Source organism: Peromyscus maniculatus, chromosome 7 (assembly GCF_049852395.1).
Source record: "Peromyscus maniculatus bairdii isolate BWxNUB_F1_BW_parent chromosome 7, HU_Pman_BW_mat_3.1, whole genome shotgun sequence".
NCBI classification, from domain to species: Eukaryota; Metazoa; Chordata; class Mammalia; order Rodentia; family Cricetidae; genus Peromyscus; species Peromyscus maniculatus.
This window is the reverse complement of record NC_134858.1, coordinates 119,949,747-119,972,305: the sequence shown is the minus strand read 5'-3', so window position 1 is coordinate 119,972,305 and position 22,559 is coordinate 119,949,747. Positions and strand designations below refer to the sequence as shown.

The 22,559-nt window shown below is 43.4% G+C and overlaps 1 protein-coding gene across 5 annotated transcripts in view; it reads right to left on the bottom strand.

Annotated features, from left to right (window-relative positions):
- Snrk (SNF related kinase) overlaps positions 1–13,000 on the bottom strand; it is a 54,775-nt gene extending 41,775 nt beyond the window's left edge. For 4 of the 5 annotated variants that reach the window (XM_076577437.1, XM_076577436.1, XM_076577435.1 and 1 more), the window contains exon 1: positions 12,869–13,000. The gene's annotated coding sequence lies outside the window, so the exon portion shown is untranslated. The remainder of the gene's footprint in view (positions 1–12,868) is intronic. The other variant, XM_076577439.1, reaches the window with a different exon arrangement.
- Between the last annotated feature and the right edge of the window lie 9,559 nt (positions 13,001–22,559).

Below are 22,559 nucleotides of genomic sequence, written 5' to 3'. Positions count from 1 at the left end.
CCTCAGAAGGCAGAGGAAGAAGGATTGAGAGTTTGAAGGCCAGCATGGTTTGTATAAAATACCACCATGTTTCACCCCCAAATCAAACTAAATCAAACACACAAACTTTAAAGGCTGTGAAGGGGGCTGGAGAGATGGCTCAGCAGTTAAGAGTTCTTACTGCTCCTGCAGAGGACCTAAGCTCAATTCCCAACAACTCATGTCAAATGGCTCACAACCACCTGTAACTCCAAAAACCACCTGAAACTCAAGCTCTCTGTGGCACTGCACTCACACGCACACAATTAAAGGCAATAAAAATAAGCCTTTAAGGGCTGTTTAGATCAAATAAGTTATACAATTACACTGTTCAGCATGCTGAGCTGCAGTATTCCTGCTGTTCCTTATGGTGTTCATCTACGACAAGAGAAGAGCTCACTGAACTAGCACTCCTCTCTTGCTTTCCTAACACATCAAACTGGAAAACCAGTACTGTCAAATCTTGAGATACAGAAAACAACAATGCTAACTCAACACTAAAATCTGATTTTCAATAAAATGCCTTTTAAAAAAAAAGTATTTGCTTCTTCCATCCCATTATTTGATTTAGTATCATTATGTAGCCCAGGCTGGCCTCCACTCAAGAACCTCCTGCTTCAGCCTCTCACATGCCAGGATTATAGGGCTGCATCATCATGCCATCTTAAAGTAATAGACTCTTCTAGCAAAGCTGCAAAGTACAGAATAGAAAGCTTTAACTTCAAGAGTAAAAGAGGGGGGATTGGGGAGTTGGCTTAGTGGCTAGGAGCACTGGCTGCTCTTCCAGAGGACCCAGGTTCAATTCCTAGCACCCACATGGCAGCTCAACTGTCTGTACCTCCAGTTCCAGGGTATCCAACACCCTCATATGGACATACATGCAGACAAAAACACAATGCACATGAAATTACAATAGTTTTAAAAAGAGTGAAAAGGGGCTGTAGTGACATCGGCACGGTTAGCTATGGCACTCTCACATTTATACAGCTTCCCTTCACCTCAGTCCGGAGCACTCACCTGTGTTCTAGTATTGGAATTTCAATTATGAAAAACATATCTGTTTAGGTTTCAGAAAAATTCAATTATAATATATAGGTTGGCACAAAGAGTTGGGAATATACTAAGAAAAAAATCATCTGTATCTCTTCTCTGGTAATAAATCAGACAGGACAGCTTTGCAGCTGTTCTCTAGGTACACGGCCAGATATAATTTTTAAAATACACTGGCAGAAATACACAAGGCAACAGAGAAACTGTCATGGATAAAGAGGGGGCCTTTTAACTATTTAAATATTTCTCTCCCAAAAACAAACTGAATAAACTAATAGTTTACTTTATCAAATTTGGAAAATGCAAAACTGCAAAAGGAAAAACTCACCTGCAATCTATCTTGGAGGATGACACCAAACCTGACACACTCTTACAAAGCCAATACCTTAAATGCAATGACTAAGAGTTCCTGTCTTTGTAGAATATAAATTAACTTTTTCTCGTGCTAAGCTCTTCAAAATCAGTATCTTTGTATCTTTAACAACTCCATAATTGAGCCGACAGCTTTCTGAAGAACAATCACTGAAACCATCCCTTTTAAAGCAGCCTTGTTGCAAGGCACATGCTCACACATGTCCATACCTAGGCTAGACCAAAATGAAGCAGACTAACTAAGTCAAGAGTGTTTGGAATATGGAAACTCCCGTCTGAGAAACAAGTGCTGGTAGGTGTTACAAGAATATACTGATGCTCTCCCAGCTCAAGCAAGCAGAAATGACTGAGCACAGAGGTGTGGCTGGAGAGGAGGAAGGAAGTGTGGGTGGCCCTACACACGCTTTGCAAGCTGCTGAAACAGTTGTAGAAGCAGCCTCTGCTAAACTGACTGTCAGTTTGGAAGCCACGGTTACTCTCACTGAAACACTGAGCTTTTTGTTGACATCACCACTGCTGCAGTGAGGTCTTTGGGTCAAAAAGATCTCCTCCAACTCTTCTCCCCTAGGAGAGGTGATCAAAGACGGCACTGCACACAACTGAACAAACTCACAGCTTGCTAAGAATCAAACAAAATAGGCCATGTGCAAAAATCAGGCTACCCCTAAGTCTCTCAGCATTTTGTTTAGAACATAACATTCCCTCAATTGAGACAACCAATATTCTAGATTCTACACAAAATCTCTCACAAGTACTAACTACCAGAAAAAACTCAAAACAAACTAGACCAGTAGTTCTTCACATTATACAGACAACCAAAAGATCTGTTTTTGCAAAGCTGAACTGACATTGAATTTAACCTTCTTTCCCATAGAAACAAGCTGGTATTTTTTTCCCCACAAATATCAAAAAATGAAAATTACAATCCTTACTATTAGGATCAACCAGACTGAAACATACACCTTATAAAGAGCCAACTGAAGTCATGGTACAGATAACACTCAGTGAATATTACCAAGGTGATCTGCCTTTTTGCTAAAACCTTATCAACAAAAGTGATACAGTGGTTGAGAGGAAGACTGTACTGAAATCCTTCAGTAATATCAGGAACCTCAGGTCAAACACAGTAAGCACAGCCCTATCATATATTCTCTATGGTTCTCTTTAACCAAAGCAAGCAATACTCCAGTTTTATAAGAGTGTACTTCCTCCTCCTGGGAATGACAATACAAGCTATAAATCAAAGACCAAAACCCACAATTGGTCAACAGGCCCTAAGTCATGGAAGAACTGGGGGTGGAGGATGCTGAAAATTACTATGGGGTTACAACAGCTTCAGTCTGCACTCACTGGATGGAATCTCTGTGGCATTAAAATTAAGAGTTAAGCCAATAACTCCTATTAGAAATGTCCTAACAGGCAAAGTTATACCTCCAAATCTAAGGACTTTGCAAAGTAAGGTAATGCCTAAGTATGCTCCAAGTTTTCTTGTTGTTTTAATTAAAATACAATTACAATATTTCTCCTTTTCCCTTTCCTCCCCCCAACCCTTCCCAAGACTCCCTTTATTCCCTCTCAAATTCATGGCTCTTATTTTTTGTTACTGATACATATTTTATACACACACACACACACACACAGAGAGAGAGAGAGAGAGAGAGAGAGAGAGAGAGAGAGAGAGAGAGAGAGAGAGAGAGAGAGAGAGATTGAGAGAGATTGAGAGGGAGGGAGGGAGGGAGGGAGGGAGGGAGGGAGGGAGGGAGGGAGGAAGGGAGGGAGGGAGGGAGGGCGGGCCTGTTGAGTTCATTAAATGTTACATGTATGTTATGATTTCTGGGCTGACCACTTGGTAATGGACAACTAATTAGGGGTCCCTGAGAAGATGAATTCTTCTGCTCATTTTCTCAGCATCCCTTAGTTGACTATAGTTCTTTGCCTAGGAGTGGGGGATTTCGGAGACCATGACAGGAAACTACAATTGATCAAATTGCAGAGAAAACAACTGATCTTGAGGTGCCCAGCTCCAATGGATACATCTACAACACAAGTCTTGCACAAGGCTTACGGAACATCATGGAAGAGAGGACAGAAAGCCTGTTAAGAAGACCAGAAAATCTACTCTGTGATTATGTCCCCCAGAAATGACAGGGAAGCTCTACTCTGACACCTCAACAATATGGCTGCTAAACAAGACCTGAACAAGAATGACATCAATAGACTTTTTATCATGTTCTAAATTTCCTTTTGAGTAGGCAACTGTAACGGACTCTTAGCCCTTGACAAGACAGCAATGCCATCTCAGAGGCCTGCTCCAGTCTCTCAAGGCAGCTACTGTGTGGTCAATGCAGAACATACAGAGGAGCCAGGCCAGTGCCAATAATGCTGAGCAGGTGACCTGTGGAGGTGGCTCTGACACCAAGTCACAAGCCTGTGAGCAGCAACCACCTTAGCAGAACCTGCCTCTTGGCTAAGCATGCTATCACTTCCACCTGAGGGTAAGTGAGCTTAAACTGGTGTGGTGACAGATCTGGCATAGGTGCTTACATAACAAATAATGACTTAAACAAAAGCTTATGTGTGGAAATTACTACAAAATAGAAAAGCCAACCCACCATTACTCACTCTTCCCAGGAACACAGAATGTAAATCAGAAGTCACGGGAAATTTTAAATTTAATATTTTAAAACTCCTCTCCTTTAAAGCCTGTACAAACACTGTTAAATTCATTTTAACTCTCTATCCCTTCTTTCTCTGATTTTGGATGAAGATGGCCATTTAAAAATGGTCACAAAAGAATGCTGGAACAGAAAAAGAAAATTCATCTGCAGACTAAAAGTATTGGCTGATTCTGACTTAACAGAATCACTAGAATTTTCTTGCAGGGGTAGGGCTCAATGCTAACTTTCTGAATAGCAATTTCACAGTGTATGTATCAAAAACCTTAACAAAAATAATGTCCTTGATTTAGTAGCCTTATCACAGGTTAGACATCTCTAGCCCCATGACTTGAAATGCTCCCAAACCATCCAAGTGGCACAGGAGACTATTTCACACCATGAAACTAATTTCCACAAACTTACAAATTTTGCAAAATTATCTTCAGGATGTGTCTAAGTTGTGCATGAAACATAAATGAGTTTTAAGTTTAGAGCTGGATCTCACCCCTCAAATATGATATTTATTCAGACATTCTAAAAACCCTCAAACAAACAAACAAACAAAAAGGAAACAAGCTCCAAAATCTAGTTCTGGTCCCAAGCTTTTCAGATAAGGGACAACTAACTTGTTCTAAATGTGTCTAAAATAAAGATGAGGACAAATACTTTACATTTTATAATGTTCAATAATGTTTAAATATGCCAAAACTCAGAAATAACATAGAAGTCTGTAATATGGAAATGGTGAAAAAAAATCAGTCTACCCAGTATTAACATTATGTTGTGTAATGCTAAATAAAAAAGTTCAGAGGCGAGGCTACGTAGACAGCTCAGTCAGTAAAGTACTTGTCACATAAGCACCATCGATGCCCAAAACCCATGTTAAAAAGCCAGATGTGGTTGCACATACGTAATCCCAGCACCAGGGAGGTAAAAACAAGCGGGTTATTGGGGTTTGCTGGCCTGCTAACCTCTAGCCTCCACATGCACATGCCCCACCACACACACAAAATTCATTCACTAAGTCTCATAGCATACCATCCCAACTTTTAATAACTATGTACTTTGTTTGAATGTATATACTGTAGGATCTAAAATGTTAAATCAGTAATAGTCTTAAAAAAAGAATGTATTTTCCTTCTTTATAATTTCCTGTTTTTTTAGAATGTGTCAGTGAATATGTACTGCTTTTATAACCCAAGAAAGAGATTACTATAATTTTTGTTTTCTGTTTATAATTATTAATTCAATGTAGTTTTGCATTAAGAGATCTATGAACAGGCCATATTCCTTGAAATATATTGTTGAAGGCTGATCTCTGTGCTCTGTGTTTTGAGCAGGTACACAGCTCTTTTGAGCTGGGGGCAAGAACATGAAGTCACTTTTATTAAGCGACAGTTTGTGCCTTAGTGGGGGACACCGCATCACCCTTGTCATTACAAATGGAACCTTACAAATAGGTAAAGAAAACAGGATCCTCAGAAAGAGCCCAGCAGCAGCTTTCAGATATGTCACAGGGTGAGAAGGGGAACCAAAGAAGGTCATGGGCAGCCACAGACCAAGGCTCCTGCAGAGGCAACAGAGCAGCAGAGAGAAGAGCATTTGCTTAGCTGACTCAGGGAAACACTGAGTCAAGTTATAACTGGGGAGAAGTGAAGTACCTTCTGTAAGCTAAGGAGAAGAAGGCTGATGCTGAAGGGTCCTCCATGGATAACCATTTACTTAGTAGGTTAGTCAAAGTGTCATTAATTAAAGTGCTCAAAATGCCCAGGAAAGGCAATTTGTCAAAGAGCTGATCTGAGGTCTCAAGAAAAGAAAAACCTTTTAGGATCCACAGGAAGCAACCAAGAATAAGATCATCAAAAGTTTCAAACTAATTTCAGTGGTTCATAAACATTAATTTTTGTTAATTTATTAGATCTCCCATTACCACCCGTAGGCAGTACTGTACTCTACTCTATTACCTTATTCTGTGTAGATAGAAGTGAATTTTATGGCAAAACCAGTGACTTCTTTATTGTCTTGTTTCAAATTTAAAAATGTCTCTTGCTGCAACAAATTGTTCATATGAATTTCAGTTTGTTTGGAAGTGGCTTAAAATGGTAAGCCAAGGGCCAACTGAGGTGGCTCAGCAGGTAAAGGCACTTGCCACCAAGCCTGACCATCTGAGTTCAATACTGGACAGACAGAACCAACTTCTGCAAGCTGCACTCTAGCCTACACACATGCACAAGCATGAGCACACATGTACACATAAATATAATTTAAACAACTAAAAAGAGGAACCAGGTCAGCCGGCAGTGTCGTATGCCTTTAATCCCAGTACTCAGGAGACAGAGCCAGGTGGATCTCTGAGTTTGAGGTCAGCCTGGGCTACAGAGCGAGATCCAGGACAGGCACCAAAACTAGACAGAGAAAACCTGTCTGGGGGGGGGGGGGGAACCACCACCACCAACAAAAAAGGAACCATAATTACTGGGAATCTATGTACATAAGGGTCTTTTTACATTTGTTTTATAATTAAAATCCTCACACTGGCCATTTAATGAGAAATAAGACAGCAGGGCCACAAAGGTAGGTGAAGGGCCCCTCTGCTCCCTCCTGTGCCTGGTGAGAGCTGCCTGGGGGACTCCAGGCCCACTGACCACACCCAGGACTAGAAATTTCTCCTATAATAATGCAGTGCTTCCCATTTAACCCAGGCCTCATTAATTCCCAGAGAAACCAAAGTACTAAAGTGGATTTCTGGTCTCCTCCAATTTTGACATGCCATGAAAGGGCTGGCCCCAGCAGTCACTAACCAGAAGAACTACTGGTGCCACCAAAGGCTCACCTGATAAGCATTATTAACAAATAATTTTTCAGATGTTGAGAATCTGTGTTTAAGAAAGAAAAGTTAAGAACAAACAACTAGATAGGCAATGGTGGCGCATGCCTTTAATCCCAGCACTTGGGAGGCAGAGTCAGCCTGAGTTCAAGGCCAGCCTGGTCTACAGAGTGAGTTCCAGGACAATCAGGACTGTTACATAGAGAAACCCTGTCTTGAAAAACCAAAGAAGAATAAACAACTATGTAGAAGTTAGGCTTAGGTCATTACTGTAGGTCACCTAAAAATGGAACAACTTGAAAACAACATCCTATGATTTCTTTTCCACATCTGTGGACAGCAAGAGTCTTCCCAAACCAAACCAGGCAAGCAAGTCAAGAGTTCAAGCAAGTTCTAGTTACCTCTTAAAACTTTATCCTTTCCCAAAATACAAATTTACCGTACTTTGCAAATCACTTTTTTCTCCATTTGTTTCAAAAAAGCAGTTTCCTTCTTAAGGGATTGGTAAATATTCATCAAGCAGAGGTATAAATTAATCCCTGAAACCAGACTAAACACTGTCATTCAAATTTCTCTAGCACTATTATAATCCTTCATATCAACAGAAAACTACTTAACCTACAGAAAGCCACATAAACCAGAACACTAGCTTTAAAATCCAATCTCTCTGCTCGTATTCATGTGTACATCATCATTAAAGAGACTCACAATCCTCTTGTACAATATAGCATCACAATCTATTTATGAACACATTAGCACATTGTCCTATATCCAAAATGAACTTTCATAGACAAGTCATCCTGTCATACTCTCCAACACAGAGCCAACAGAGTTAAATAGTGAACCAAGGTTCACAGATCAAACTTTTCTCCCAGCTATCCAACACAGTGAGTGAAAGACAACACGAAGGTACAGAGAGAAGGAGCTAGTAGTGGTTTAAGATTCCATATTTCAAAGTGTTACTTGGTAAGCTCTTCCTTCCTTGCATCTCCACAGGTTCACTTTAGGGATAGCTGGACTTCATGTACTCGGCAAGTATGCAGCGTCAAATAGCGGAGCAGCAGGAATGGTATCTAAGGCCCGAGGGCCGAAGAAGCAAGGCAAGTTTCTTCAACACTGTCTATAGAGAAAAATCACCAGCCTGGACAGTTCTACAGAATAACACAGAAACAGGTGTGAGAGGGATCAGAGCCACTCAAGAATCCCCCCCCCCCACCCCCAGCTTCTCAACCTTCCTTCCAAGAGATTTGAGTGCTAAGAAGAACTATAAAGTTAGTTCCCTAACCTACTATTACATTCCCTAGTAACTACAACAAACTGCCCCCTAAACAACTCTCCATGACACCAACTAGGAAGATCTCTGCCTCAGGCTGTTTATAACCTCTTGCAGGGACAGACATAAAAATAAAAATGAAAAAAAAAGTAATAATAAAGAGGTGCTATTTCCCTTAAATATGCCTTGGAGGGTTCAGAGAAGGCAGGCATCCCAGAGAAATCTGTCTGTACTTGAGCTAACTGAAATCATGAAGTGGGGAAGAGGCTTTCAGGAGAGATCCCTTACTGCGATGGAAAGAGAGCATACTGTGATGGTATAGTATCACAAGTGGAACACAAATCCAAAGGGCCTGGTACCAAATTATCTTTTTCTAAGCTCTAGCTGGCCCTAACTCATGCTTTACCACCAGCTTAAAGGTCACTGATCATTTCCGGTGCTGTCCTCACCTCCTGTCACACACCAGCCCCCATACTCACTGGCATCACAACATCCTATACCATTATCATCACAACTGTGTGTCACAAATTTGTATGACTATGTAGTCATTAATCCTCATCTTCACTGACTAGGTAGGAATTATGTCTGTTTTATTCAGTTCTGTAACCCAGGTATAGTATCTGTATGTATAGTAACTGTTAGGTATAGTATCTACCCAAACAATTGTATTACATGAACAAATGAAAACAGACATGAGCTGCCAACGGAGTCTTAGGTAAAGGAACAGCAATCAGATGGTGGCTTCAGAAATTAGTCCAGGTGCAAAATAAAGATCCTCCTGAAAGTGCAAAACCGAGCTGGGAGACAGCTGAGACTACTAGAAATGTCTCCAGTAAATTATTACCAATGGCTTAAAACTGAGTGCTGCCAGAATCTGGACAGTGATGGTGAGGATGGAAGAGAAAAGACTCACTTCAGAGGCAGAATCCAAGAACACAGGGCCCAGGGCAAGGCAGAGGGACACATGGAATGAGGAGAGTGAGAGGTGGTGGTGCCAACCTCAGAACGGAGGCCGGCATCTATATACGCTGGCAGAGTGGAAGATTTCTTTCTAGCTCCAAAACTGTATGACTAAAAAGCAAGTAAAATCCAGCCTAGCTGTGTTTAAACAGGCACGTTTCCATTAATAGGCTTGTAAAGGTCATTTTAAGTGACCCAGACACTTCTTGAGTGCACATACTGTATCAGGCATGACTCCCACCTGGGGATATAAAGACAAAAGCAGTCAGCCTTCAAGGAGTTGCCTGAGAAAGTAACCACATGTCAACAACTGAGAAAATAGGCCCACTGAGGCTGTGATTTGACCAGTTACCATATGTAGTCAATGCTTCTAGAATGCTGACTTCGTACCCAACAATAAATGGTCCAGGCAAATCTGCAATTCAGAGGTGAACAGAAATATATGGATGCACCCTCTTACTTTGCATGTGGGGACACTTAAAGCATCATGTCCCATGGGCAGATCATGCCCTGTCACTGAGTTGCCCTGGACTGAGTTGCTATTGGCAGCAGATTGGGGGTCACAGCCTAAGAAAGGGACAGAGGCCTGAACTGCATGGAAGAGCCTAACTGAACACAGGCCAGTTAGGCCAAATTATGGAGGAGCCAAGGTCATTTCTTGAGATGCTCTTGAAGTAACAATGTGGAAATGAATATTCAGGGAGCCTGGGTTCTCTACTACCAATGGCAAGAAATGGTTTCCCAAGGGGTACAAGGTCACAACCCAAAACAGATGTGCAGAAAAGAAGATGAGGAAATGATTCTGTGAAAATAACGGTTCGGATCCAGCCCATCCCAAGCACACCACACTTCTAGTGCTCACTCCCAAGGCCACCAGACCTCATAGATTTGACAGTGTGGCTCTTCCCAAACCACAACAAAAAGCAAATACACCCCAAGCTGGTGCCATACCCTCCTTCCTTTACAAATGCTTCAAAGAATGTGCAGTTGTGCTGTGTCTACCTCGACTCCCTTCCACACACTTAAGTCTGAGTTCTCTCACAAATGAGAGACTGGCTCAGCTGTGGCCTTCTGTGAGAAGCACCCCTTATTTATTGTTCACAGTCTCATGCTCTGTGGGGCTGTCTCTACTCCTGTCCAAAGCCAATCCTGTCGGTTGGTTTACCTGGGTGGTCTACAATAACTTCTAAGCACAACAGCCTCCCAAACACATAAAAGACCCCAGAATACATCATCAAAGGTTTATCCTCCCAAATCTACTCAGTCTTTCTACCCAAGCAGACCTAAGATTTTGCCTACACATAATGGGGAGTCTGCATTCTGAACAACAGGATTTTGTTAAAAGACCCATGCCTCAAACTCATGATCCTCTTATCTTATTCTCCCAAATGCTGGGATTATATGTGTGTGTTATCTCACACTCTTGTTCTTGAGATGCCATACTCATTATGCAGCCTAGTCTGAACTTGAACTCTGGCCCCTCCTACCTTTGCCTCCCAAGTACCAGTACTACTTGATGCTGAATTATTTTCTTACAACAACATTTCAGCTAAAAACTCTAGCTTGTAGCTGAGATGCTGTTAAATTAGGCCTTCAATATTTCTCACCTATGTGTTTAAGTTGGAAAATTCAGGCTGTTTGTCCCTTTTCAGCCTAGGCAGTGTGATGAGCCGATTCTCAGAAAGGTACAAATGGGAAGAAATTGTATCTTATTTAATACCAGTGCTTAGAACCATAGCCACTCAATATTGCCCCAAAAACAACCGTGGTTTTTTTTTTTTTTTCTATTTAGTTTCACTTTCAACATGAGGGAGGTACCCTCACTGGTGTAGATATGTCCAGTAAAAAGAACATAAATATCCTTCAATTTTAATTAAAAGACATTTAAAAGGCTTCCCTTTATCATTATGTGATTAAGTCACATGATCACCAAATAAAGACCCAATCTGTATGTCTAGTCTATAAAAGCAAAAAAATAAAAAAATTAGTACAACTTTTGAGTGCTTAGTCTAAACCCTTGGTTCTCAACCCGTGGGTCGTGACCCTTTGGGGGGGTTGAACAACCCTTTCACTGAGTCGCCTAAGACCATTGGAAAACACAGAATGTACATTACCATTCATTACAGGAGAAAATTACAATTATGAAGTAGCAACGAAAATAATTCAATGGTTGCGGGTCACCACAACATAAGGAACTGTATTAAAGGGTTTCAGCATTAGGAAGGTTGTTTAAACTCATGTGTCATACTGAAATCATTTATTAAAACACTCAGAATAGTATAAAATTTTACTAATAAGAGAAAATTTTGTGCATAAAGTAAAATAGTAACTGGCTGTGAAAACTTTAAAGATCGAAAGTGGCATTGAAAGTTTCTGATCTGAAAGCCTTGAAGATGGGAATAAAAGTCTGTGCCGTGCTCTTGACTTTTTACCCAGCTTCAATATGTGACCTTGGGAATGCCATGCAATTTCTTTCATTCCTACTTCTGTAAAATGGGACGATTTTACAGAACACCGACAGTCAGAAGAACTGCTATGTATGTGGTGTTCTTTCAAAGAAACTTGTCTAATTAGTACGTTCTAATCACCACACATACAGAACATTCCTCTTCAAGAACCCAATTCCAAGAGAAATATTTAAGCAGACGTTGAAGACAGATTTTCTGAAGGGAATGGTTCTATAAATCTGGAAAGCACTGTAACAAGATTAGAAATTAACAAGCTGATTACATAATCCTTGACAACCTAGGCTTCTGACTACCCCGATGCATAGGGTGGTAAGTGAAGGACCGATTTGGGACAGAGTGTCCCAAGCCCTACAAAGAATCCAAACTGAGCCTTTGATGTTGGACAGTCATCTGGGGAAAACTGCAGAAGGAGCCTTACACCTGTAGGTCCATCGCTTACTTCCCCTTCAAGCGCTGAGGTGGCTTCACCCAGGCTCCTGAGACTTGGAGAATATGCTTTTTAAATGGAAGGGAGAGTAAGAAACCCAACAGCCTTTGACTTCCATAGTCTTAGGAACCCCGGAGCTAAATTCTACTCCAATGCGCACCTGACCCGAACTCACAGCGAAGCTCCTAGGTTGTAGCTGATCCCACTGTTAATAACACAGCTCGAGGAAGCCTAAGCATCAAGGGCTGCCACTTTCCTGGTCCCCGAATCCAAGCAAAAGGCAGCAAGGTGTTTGTTTTTATTTTAAATGCTTCGGAAAGAAATCAACAGGAACGGCGTCTCCCGACCCGAAAAAAATCCGAGCAGTCCCCGGGGAGCCGCACTGTGCCCCTTCCGCAGCCCGGCGCCCTTCTCCGCAGACGACAACCGCGTCTCCTTGTTATCGTGAGGCGGCGGCCGCTCGCGGACGCCCAGCACAGCCGCCGGACCCCGAGGCCCACGGGGAAACTGAGGCCCGCGGAGCCCGTGCCGCCCGGGGCCCGCTGCGGGCACGGCGCGGAGCCGCGGCGACTCCCGCGCTGCCGCAATCCCGCGGCGGCCGCAAGGGCAGGGCCGGACTGCGCGAGGCCCGCAGGCCCGGCGAGCTCGGGGCCGGGGTGGCGCCGCGGGCCGCGTCCTCCGCGCAGGGCGCCCCGGGCCGAGCGCGCAACTTACTTTCCGCCTGCGGCGGCGCCCGCCCAGCCCCTCTGAGGCGGCCGCTGAGGAGAAGCGCAGGCCCGGCCCACGCTCCCGCCCGGCGCGCCGCACTCGCCCTACCTCAGCCGGCAGGCGGGCATCGGTCCGCAGCGGCCGCGGCGTCGACAACTCCCTCCCGACCGCTGGAACCCCGCACCCAGCGCTAATCATAATACCGAGCGAGCGGCCGGGGGTGCGGCCGCACTGCGCATGCGCGGGCCTAACGTCACCGTGACGAAGGCGGCGAGGTGGGGTCTGGTGTGGGGGCGGGGCCTGGGGCCGGCCGGGGCGGGGCTGGCGGGGCGCACCTGCAGGCCAGCGCGGGCCCTGCTGGAGGGCGTCCTGGCCCCGGCCTGAGCACAGCCCACTGCGGCGGGCTGGGGCGCTGGAGAAGAATAGGGATTGCACAGGAGGAAGCACCAGGACGATGGACAGCGACAGGATTTAGCAGCTCCAGCTGGAGCTTTCAGGGGACATCTGAGGGCAGGCACTGCATCTTGGGGTGGAGGGCAGGGAGCACGCGCGCTTTTTCCCTGAAGGTTCACTCCATCTCCTGTCCAGCATTAAGCAATGCGAGACAACAAAACGAATATACATATGCACATACACACACACACACACACACACACGCACGCACGCACGCACACACACACACACACACACACACACATATATATATATGCACAAACATGCATACACATATGCACGTATATATACACACACTTTTTTTTTTCCTTTACTGTTTCTTCTCTCTGGGAATCCGTTTGAAGAATTCTGTTGATTTTGTTACTATTTAACAGAAAGGAGCAAAACCCAGCACCTAAATGCAAGCTTGCCTCCAAAGTCAGCAGAAGACACTGGCCAATCCAGCCAGCCTCTGGAAACAAAGTGGAGAAGTACACATCAGACATTAACTTGGCCATTCATGGTTCTGCTCCAAGGTGACTCAGGAAGGGACCTTAGTGGTGGTAGGACAAGAGGGAGAGGACTCCCAGCTGTCACTCCTGGAAGGATGGTGAGCCACAGAGACTAGTCCTCTAGGGTTCCTGAAGAGGAGTCCCCCCAACCCCCAACCCCACCCCTGCTGTTCCCTCATCCCCTAAGAAAGGTCCTCAATAAAGAAAGACAGGAGCAAAAACAGCTTCTTACGTGTCCAAGGTTGTCTCAACTGCCTGGACAAAGGAATCGAAATGGCTTTTAGCAATCTCTCTGTTGGTCAGAAAATGTCAAAATCTTTTTCCGTTATTTATTTATTACTACAACATCTACTTTGCATGCCTGAAGATGGCTGGGAAGTGGAATGGATGGGAAGGTGGTCTCTCTGGGTAATAACAAGATCTTCTGCTGAAATGGGGATCTGTTTAGCACTGGGTGCTGGAGTGCGTGTAGAAAAGCCTCAAGCTTGGCTCTGCTCCTTCAGGCCCCACCTCTGCAGTCACTGACTTAAGATTATGAAAGGACAGTGTCATTTTGTTACGGAATTTTTCTTTTTCTTTTTCATTCTTTCTTTTTTCCTTTTTCTTTTTCTTCTCTCTCTCTCTCTCTCTCTCTCTCTCTCTCTCTCTCTCTCTCTCTCTCTCTGTCACAGCATCCATGTAGAAGTCAGAGGACAACTTGTAGGAAAGAGAGAGAGCTCTGTCCCTCCATCCCTCCACCATGTGGGTCCCTGGGATGGAACTCAGGTCACCAATCATGGCAGCCGGCCCCTCCACCTACTGAGCCATCTCAGAGGCCCTGACAGGGAGATTCTAATTTAGACACGTGTTGAGCAACTGCTCCTAATTCCTAACTCAGACTTTCACAACTCATTCTTCTGCTGAAATACCATGACCTTTCTCCTCTGGGAGCTATCACTAGTCAGGGGACACTGTGGCCAAGAGCAGAGTAAAAGTATCACTCTAACGGTCTCCCAAGGGAAGTCCAGTGGCCTTTGTCCTCAAGTCTGTACCCCAAAGGGACATCCATAATCACAGGACAATAACCACAACACATGAGCCCTTTAAAGTGGGGTGTTCATGTTGCTGCTGTGTGACACAGACTCTGACCAAAAGAATAGATTGAAGTGAGTCAACATTATAAACTGATTTCAGTGAAATCAGCTCCAGTTCTCTTCCTGGGATGAACACACAGTGCTGTCCACAGGTCAGTCATTTACTCACCTGCAGGGTGTTCTGGGAGGCTTGGACACTGGTGACAAGAAGTGACCCATTTTCAGTCCCATACCTTCAATGTGTTAGTTAACATGAGATGATTATGCTTGAGCAATATTTTTAAAATATTTAAATAAAAATTAAATTATTATTACTTTACTTGGCTTTTAATCAAACTTGCTTAGTTTAATGAAGAAACCCCTTCTCGAATCTGCCCCAAGGCTGTCTTTGATATACACTGCTTTTTTAATGTTAGATCTTTCATGAACTTGCAAGAAGCTTTAATTAGATACACAGTACAAAATGACAAGACAGAGCTCGCATGCTTGTGTTACAGTCTCTGATTCAGATCTCAAAAACAACAGAGTGGCAACTATTTAAGGAAGACGTTGTTTATTAGAAGAAAACCAGGGAGGTGCAATGATTTAGATCAAGATGTGAGAACCAAGCAGATTCATGAAGAATTACTGTTTTGTTCTTGACCCTCAAAAGCAATGTGTTTAACAAGGTTACCCTATTCAGACAGTATTATTTTCATCAATTACAAAAAAAGTTGAAAGTAAGTATATTTAAAGCAACAAATATTGATTATCCACCTAAAGTGAATATTTTGAGTTGTGATTATTGATTTTTCTCTTACATTTTCAACTAGTCATTTTGTACATTAATACATTTTTAAATTTCCTAATGCATTTGTAAATCCTGGCTTCATCCCAGTTCACAGAAATACTTCTTCATTGGAATAGCCTCAAGAGTTCCTCAAAGATTCCTTCCTCACTCTCTGGCATCAGTTAACACCTCCTAGCTCTTCCATCCTGTGTGTGAATTAATGTCGTGTGTGTGTGTGTGTGTGTGTGTGTGTGTGTGTGTGTGTGTGTGTGTGCATTCATAGGTGCATGCCTATGTTCTTGTGTGCATGTGCACATGCATGTGCTCTCACACATGTGTGTTTGTGTGTCACACATCAGATGTCTTCCTCAATCACTCTCCACCTTGTATTTTGAGGTGGCATCTCTTACTGAACCTGGAGTCCACCCACCCATTCTGCTAGAATAGCTGTCCGGGAGCCCCCAGGGACCCTCCTGTCTCTGCCTTCCCAGTGCTGGGATCACAGGCATGCACTATGATGCTTGGCTTTGTGCATGGGTTCTAAGGATCCAGACTCAGTATCTCCTGCATTCCAATACTTACTGCCTGAGCCATCTCCCTCCAAGTCATAGTAATGGTAACTCTCTCAAAGGGTGATGTAAAACAGTATTTCTTAAACCAGGTTCCCTGTAGCAGCAGAATCCACTTCTCCTGGGAACCTTGGCTGAATTTTTAATTCTCTCAGATTGACTAAGTCAGAAATTCTAGTTTTTCTGTTTGGAGACTTCCAGGTGCTTTTGGTGGAAATAAAGTTTGAGAGCAACTGTTGATGGGTTTGAGTTTAAACTTCAGACTGTACTAACATATTGTAAGCAGTATATCAATGAGAATGTTATAAAAACAACACAGCATGGTGTTGTCAAAATACAGTTTTATGCCCCTCCCCAATGACGTGTGCATTTTGCTCCTATAGCAAATAATTACTCGCCCAAAACTTCTATATAGCCTACTAAACCCCTTATGTCCTGGTCCCTGCCCTTCCTCTCCTTTCTCTCTCTCTCTCTCTCTCTCTCTCTCTCTCTCTCTCTCTCTCTCTCTCTCTCTCTCTCTCTCTCTCTCTTCTCTCTCTCTCTCATCTTCAAACTGTGGTTGGCCTCAAACTCATAATCCTCTCACCTCAGGCTCAGTGAGAAATTATATACTCCTGGTGCTCACTGTAGTTTCTGTGAGCCTCCAACTTTCCTACTTCTCAGAAAGAGAATTGCTGTTTCACCCTAAGCCTTTGCTTTTCTGTTCCCTCTACTTTAAAATACCACCTGCTTCTGCTGCTTCCAACCTTGAATACTCTAAATCCACATCCAGCTTTAAAACCCAGCCACCTCTGGGACACCCACTGCTGTCCCACTCCATCCTGAAGTGGGAGTTTTCTGGAACTGCACACCCTCTGCACATACCACTTGCAGGCATTTTATTTCTTTTCCAATCCAGATGTCTTTAGTATCTTTTGCTTACTTAATTGGCTGGCTATAACTTCCAGTATAATATTAAACAGAACTTGGAAGCAGAAGGGCATTTTTGTCTTTTTTCCTCAAGCTTATATGCACCTGAAGGTTGTCACTATAGAGTGTGATGTTCTTGCCACAGATGCCTTTTATCTGGTTGATAAATGTCATAGTTTGTTGTGAGTTTGTTGTGTTCACATGCTATTTTCCAATGTCTCTGGTCTTAGAATCAGAAAGTATGTGTCTTCTCCTCAACTCTTTAACATCTGTCATGCTTTCTTCTTCAAATGTTTGACAGGATTCACCAGGAAAACCATCAGGGCCCAGACTTTTCTTTATGGAAAAACTTGTAATTAGTAATTCAATTTCTTTACTTACTCTGTTCTGACTTTCTGTTTCTCCTCAAATTAGCTTAGATTGTTTGTCTGTTTCTGAGAGTGTCACCTACCTTTCCTTTAAGATACCGAATTTGTTCTTCACGCCATCTCTTAGCACTTCTTCACCTCTGCTGGGCTGATGGTGACATCACTCACTTGCTAAGATTTTAATTATGTTTTCTTTTTCAATAATTGACTTTTGTTTTTATTATTTCCCCTATTTTCATGTTTTTTTTCCCCTATTTTCATGTTTTTATCAATTTCCTTTCTGGTGATTATCATCTAGCATCTGTTAGGGATTTAATTTGCATTCTTCCAGGACCCTTTGTTTTCTGAGTTAGTCATTAAAAACTATGTTTACCTTGAAATTCTGCTTTTCCACATCCCCTACGTTTGAGGGGCTGTGATTCTGTTTCTAATCCTTTCAAGAAACTTCTACTTTGCTGTGTGATCATCTTCAACCCATGGCTTATTTAAGAGTCTGCTGCTTAATTCTCAACATTTGAGATTTCACAGTTATTTCTGCCCTCGAATTTTGTTATTCTGTCATTCTCAAAGAACATGCTGTGATGATTTTGATTTTCTGAATAATATTGGGGTTTGTTTTAGGGCCTAACATTGATAATCCCTTCCTTCCTAAATATGAATGAAACCTTTCTACGTGAGATGTCACCTATAATTACATAATATTGAAACAGAAATTATATGATGATCCTCTTGGAACCATGAGTCCCCCTCCAACACGTGGGGGAGCAGAGAAAGCTTCTGGTTTGTGGGCAGAAGGAGAAATCTGGTAATTCAAAGCACAAGAAGGTTTGGTGGAATACCACTTTAAACATGGAAAAACCACATAGAAGGGACCTAAAGGAAGTCTCTAGAAGCTCTGTGATCCCTAACAAAGAGCCAGAACACATGACATCATTCCTGCAGCTGCGAGGAACAGAATTTTTTCAGCAACCTGAATGAGCTTGAAAGCAAATTCTTTCTGGAGTCTCGGACCCCATTCTGACTGGCAGTTTGGCTTTAGTCTGCCTGCTGAGACATTAAGCATCAAATACATGGGTTTTTTGTGTGTTTGTTTTTGTTTTGTTTTGGTTTGTTTTGTTTTGTTTTGGTTTGGTTTGGTTTGGTTTTTCGAGACAGGGTTTCTCTGTGTAGCTTTGCGCCTTTCCTGGAACTCACTCTGTAGACCAGGCTGTCCTTGAACTCACAGAGATCAGCCTGCCTCTGCCTCCCAAGTGCTGGGATTAAAGGCATGCACCACCACCGCCTGGCCGAATACATGTTTTTTACACTGCTACGTTTGTGGAAATTTGGTGTGCGGCAATAGAAAATTAATATAATCGGTAGGCACAGTGGTACACACCTGTAATTGTGGCACTTGGGAGGCACAGTCAGGAGGATCAAGAATCCTAAGGTCACCCTTGGCTCCATGGTGAATTTGATGGCATCTGAGCTCCATGATACCTTGTCTTGAAACAAACAAACAAAGATGAGGAGAAGAAGAGATAAGAGCAGTAATATTTTAAAAGGCAAATATGGTTTTACTCTGTCAAAATTAGAAGTCCTACCTCCTGGCAGAATTAATTCAAAAAATAAAATAAGATTCTAGATTCTCTTTAAAAGTCAGAAGCCCCAAACTTTGAGATCTGATCAATGGCTGTTCACACCCTCCCAGTAAGCCAAGGTCTGACCAATGGCTGTTGACACCCTCCCTGTCAGCTAAGATCTAATCAATGGTCATTCACACCTCCTGTCAGCCAAGGTCTGACCAGTGGCTGTTCACACCCTCCATGGTAGCCAAGGTCTGCGCTTTCCAGTTCATATCTGCCTATCACCTGGGCATTTCCTAGGCCTGGGTCAGAACATGCCAACTGTTAGTGAGTACTCAGTAAGTTTGATTTAGTGAACCAACAGCATGGGGAGAGATTTCCCTGGGAGCATATGAATAAGCCCTTGAGATGGCTAAGTCCTGTGGCACCTAGCAAGACTGAAGGATGTAATCACAAAGCTTGTCCACCTCAAGGAGTTATTTAAGTCCCACCAAGAATGCCTGGTTACATCTCATTGTCCCAGTATGTCACATGACCAGATCTAGTTCCAAAAGAGATTGAAAAATGTAGTTTTCAGGTAACCACATGCTCCCTTAGCCCAAACAAGGAAAGGAGGATTTTGACAGGAAGAAGAGGAGAATGGACTTTGGATTAAGTGACTCACAGGTTTAATTTAACATCTAGGTCTCAAAAAGGACCAAGATAAGCATCCAAGAAGCTCTCAAGCTCTTCCCACCAGTATCTACCCCAAGCAACCACCTGACTTTACAGAACAGATTTTATACATGTTGCCTTTTATTCAATTTCATATGGATGAAATCACTCAGCAGGTTCTTCTGCTTTCACTTACAGACTGAATACTGAAGGCAGAGAAAATGAGATCAGAATGGCTTAAGCTTTCTATGAAGAAACTTAATAATTAGACTTGAGGAAATCAAGGCTCACAGTGTGATGGCTGGGCAGCCCATATTGAGTCCATGGTCATGGGGTGCTCTGTCATCCTGAGGAGCCACTGAAGCTCCAAGGCCATGTCTGTCATGGTGAAGGTAAGACTGGTCTTTCCCAATACAGACAGGAGGTGACAGGGTGACAGGCAGTGCAGAGCCTGTGGCTGGAGCTGGCATCTGACGAGTGAGCAGAACTGAGCTGAGCCATCTGGGCACAAATGTCAGAGTAGCAAAACTCATTTCCTGAGGGTAGCCTTGCAAATACAGCTTTACTCATTTCTAGTTCACGATTGTGTGTGTGTGTGCATTCCAGTGTACATGTGTGTGCAGGCGTGCACGCTGAGGCCAGGACAAACTGACATTCTTCAGGTCCCACTTGCCTTGGTTTTTAGACAGAATCTCTTACTGACCTGAAACAGGCTAAGCAGTCTAGGTGCCTAGCCTGTCTCTGCCTCCCCGCCACATGTTAGAAGCATGTATCACCACATCTAGCACTTTTTACATGGGTCCTGGGGAGTGAACTCATCTTCACACTTGGGGGACAAGCACTTTCCTGACTGCGCTATTTCCCAAACCCCAGCAATTCTTTCTTAACTTTGCTGCTATACCTCAGAATCAGGAGCAAAGATATGTAAAATATTAACAACAATGAAAAGCAGAATAAAGAAAGCTGATCCAGGCCTTAAGAACAGCCTCCCAGACCAAACAGTAGTCCTGCATTTACCGTGAACACTAACTCCCTTGCCTGCCTGGGCTGTGGCACCAGAATAATTAATTGCTCGCTTTCCCAGCCTTTTTTTTTTTTTTCTGGCCGGTATCTAGGTGGAATTCAGCTGTGGGCCAAGGCGGTGGGTTTGGGAATAGCTTTTGTTTTTCTCATACAAAAGGACAGCTGCCGCTGGCTCTGGCCTTCCCTTTCCTTCCTCCCTGGCTGTGGGCACACTGCCTGGAACTGGGGCTGCTCTCCCGAAAGTGAGAGAGGCTGGGAGAATCACAGTGATGCTGGCTCTGGACCGCGTGCGCTGCTGACCAAATGCTAACAGCTGCCTGCTCCAGACTTTCCATTCTGTGTCTAAATGGAAAACTCTGTCCGTTGTGTTGACCTATATCTGAAAGCAATTCTAACCAACCCAACTAAGATGAACCACCATGTGCCATGGATAAGCAGGAAGGAGGTACAGTAAGGGTGCTCCAGGTCTCAGTCACGTGTCAGGAAGATGACATGGGTGCTCATTGTTCCCGAAAGCAAGGGGACGATCAGATAACTATGGCCAGATAAAAAGACATGGAAATGATGCAGAGGAACTTTAGTTCACAAAGAAGGAAACAGGAAACAGTTTGAACACTAAAAAAAATGATGATTATGATGTATTACAAATTAGTCAAAAATGGGTAAAGAGGGGGAAATAGAATGCTTTCCCTGATTTTCAAAGCAGAGGCCTAGGGAAATGTTCAGTCTGTAAAGTGCTTGCCATGACAGCAAGAAGGCCTGGGTTGATGGCCAGAACCCATACATGAAGGCTGAGGGTGGTGGTGTATGCTTGTAATCCCATCACTGTGGAGACAGAGGCAGGGACAGGGAGATCCTCAAAGCTCACTGGCTTCAAGTCCCAAACCAATGAGAGAGGGAGGGGGGGATAAAAGATGGCACCCAAGGAATTACACTAAGCTTGTCCTCTAGGCTCCAGACCCATGCACACCCATGTGTACCCATACCTACACACATATGAACATGCACACACACACACACACCACAAAAATGACAAGTTCTTATAGGAGAACTTCAGCTACTTAAGACAGGAGGAATGACAGATTAGAAAGCCACCACTTTGCAACACCTCCTAAAATGGTGAACTAGTCATTAACCATCACTAAATACTGGGTAAAGTTAACAGAACTGTCTAGAATAGATGGGACAAGCTGGGAACTGAAACTGTTTTGTTGTTTGTGTTTGTTTGTTTTCCTATCTCTTAAAGTGGGATATTCACAAAGTCCACAGCATCTCCCATGGCATTTCTTGACCAAGAGTCAAATCCAAATTACAGGAAATGGAAGAGTTAAATTACACCAGAGGAAAAGAGTCAGATCCCAAACAGAAATCCTACTCCCCACATGCAGACACAGACACATAAATAAAAATAACCAATAAATCACAGAAAAAATCCAGGAACGCTGAGGGGAAGGGTAGAGGTAGAGGACAGAGACTGGAGGCAAAGGCCAAAACTGGGCAACGGAAAAACAGAACCCAAGTCACTATGTCTTATATCCAAGGAAGTGTAGAACCCCAAAAGATGAGATTCCTGGTCTGGAACAGGAGCATTTCCTTTGACCCAAAAATTGCAGTTCCTGCTCCCATATCTGCTACTTCTGAATTTCGTGCCTGACCCAGGGAACCCTCTTCTGCCAGCCCCAAGCATATCCTTTTTAATACCTCCTTCACCCCAACCTTAGTTTTCTCTAAGCCATGCTGGTCACTTAAGCCAAACTTTTGTCTGAGACTGCCATCAGTGCTACGTGTCACCAGCCTTCAGGAAGGACTGTTTTCCAATAGTCATCAAGGGAAATCCAGCCTATCTGTCTCTTGCCCTAGTTGCTTAGGTTCTAAGTCCCTTCAGGTCCTGGCCATCAGTGTCACAGCTATGACTTCCCATCTGG